Source organism: Carlito syrichta, unplaced genomic scaffold (assembly GCF_000164805.1).
Source record: "Carlito syrichta isolate Samal-C Ts95f unplaced genomic scaffold, Tarsius_syrichta-2.0.1 Scaffold303751, whole genome shotgun sequence".
NCBI lineage: Eukaryota > Metazoa > Chordata > Mammalia > Primates > Tarsiidae > Carlito > Carlito syrichta.
The window spans coordinates 44,171-46,353 of record NW_007247847.1 but is presented as its reverse complement, the minus strand read 5'-3'; the positions used below and the strand labels follow the sequence as shown (position 1 = coordinate 46,353).

The 2,183-nt window shown below is 46.4% G+C and overlaps 1 pseudogene; it reads right to left on the bottom strand.

Annotated features, from left to right (window-relative positions):
* Positions 1 to 941: 941 nt before the first annotated feature.
* Positions 942 to 1,640, bottom strand: LOC103261569 (annotated as a pseudogene).
* Positions 1,641 to 2,183: the final 543 nt, after the last annotated feature.

The window sequence follows — 2,183 nt, the reverse complement described above, 5'->3', positions numbered from 1 at the left end:
TGATTCAATGGCTAGTGGATTTTTGGTGTCATCTAGATATAGATTTAGACAAAAAAAGGCAGCTACAATATTGAGAAAGTGGTAAAATAAAAAATGTGACATTGGCGTATAGAAATCTGTGTATATTTTTCAAAATCTTTTATTATTGCCTCATATATTCTAGGGAAGTGATATATTTCAGTTTTCCTTAAACTTCTCCTTAAGAATGACATGAAAAATTTTAACATTCTTGTCACACACTCAAGAAAAATCTCCCAAGTATTTCTGAAATATTTTCACACACCTACAATAAAAATTACTCTTTTAATGCCCATGTGCTTTAAAATTTCTTAAATAGCACAGGACTTTCTACTATTGTCTCTACTTTTAATAATTAGAAAACATCCATTATTCTTTTTTTTTTTGAAATTCAAGAACACCATTTATTTAGGTTTGCACAAAATCTCAACTTGACATAAGAAAACCAACATTAGACACTCCCAGGTTACCAAAAAAACCCCTCACCAAGAGAAAACAAAACAAGGGTCCATCTATCCCCAGTATACTGACAGTGACAGTGTACCAAACAGCTAGTTGTTCAGGGTCTGATGTCTAGGGAACCATCACCCCAGCATGGGGAAGGGCCCACCTTTTTTGAGTTGGAGTCTCACTCTGTCACCCAGACTGGAGTGCAGAGGCCGCTCCTGGCCACCGCAGCCTCGACCTGCTGGGCTCCAGCGATCCTTCCACCTGAGCCTTCCAAGTAGCCGGAATTACAGGCATGTGCTACCACGCCCGGCCAGTTTTTTTGATTTATTGTAGAGATGAGGTCTCGCCAAGTTGCCCAGGCGGGTCTCGAACCCGCAGGCTCAGGCAATCCACTCACCTCAGCCTCCCAAAGGCATGGGATTACAGGCTGAGCCACCGAGCCTGGCTGGGCCCACTTTTCTTAGTCAAGATCTTCAGGCTACAGAACAGCCACAGTGGCAGGTGGCCTTCTGGTGCCGGGCCCTCTCCTCACCTGGCCTGGCCACAGCATCCTTTGCCATGGCCTCCTGGGTTTTCTAGATCTTATGGACAATCCATGAAAAGACCTCCTGTACACCTTGCGAGTCTTGGCTGAGGTCTCCACAAAGGAGCCCCTCAGCTCTGGGCAATGGCTGCAGCAGCAGCATGAGCATCACTTGTAGTGATCACAAGGTCACACTTGTTACCCACAAGGACAAGGGGCTCGGTGCGGTGAGGATCCCAGGTGGCCCGCATCTGCTGCAGCTGGGTCAGAGATGAGGGGTCATCGAGAGTGAAGACACCAAGCACACCCTCACCAATAGCCACACACTGGTCACGAAAGGCCTTACGAGTGGCCTGCCCTTCAGTATCCAGCACATTCAAAATGCAACCTCCTTCACTCAGGGACAGCTCTTTCCAGTAGGAATCCTGGATGTTGGGGTCATCGTCATCCACAAAGCACTGGTGATACAGCTGGATGGTCAGTGTGTTCTTGCCCACACCACTTGCGCCCACCACACTGCCTTGTACTCTGCCAGCTTCTTGCCAACACCCCTGCAGCATGCTTGAGCACAGAGGCTCTCCTTCTGGGAGGCAGGGCTCCATGTACCAAGGCCCAGATCAAAGTTGCTAGACTTCGTTGGCAGCGCCATGATCTCAGCAGGTAGCTCAGGGAAGAGCAGTGGGTGGCAAGCCCAGTGTACCGGGACAGGTGGGTGTGCTGGGGCAGGGAGAACGCTGTGATGCAGCTGGCAGCTCTGACAGGACTCCACATCCATTAATCTAAGAGGAATTTCTGTAGGTTGCAATGCATTCTTTTGTCCACCCTGCTATGCTTCACTTTCCACCTTTATCCCCTTCCTATCCACTGTATAGATTCATAGAACTTTAGAAACTAAAAGTGCTTGACCTAATTCCCTTGATAAAAACTTGTTCTATCACATTGTAGCTGACTGATCTTGAACAAACTACCATAGCTGTTTGGTTAGATTTCTATAAAATGGCAATAGTGTTTGTACATCAGGGTTTCTCAGAACTGAACACCTCAGAACTGAGCTCACAAATTTAACACCTGAGAATCCTGTTCAAGTACTAACTTCCTTACTCTGTGTGGTATGGAGCTCAATCATCTGCATTTTTAAACAATGTCCAAATGCTTATTAAAAGATGCGGACTACTGTCACCATTAAATTTGC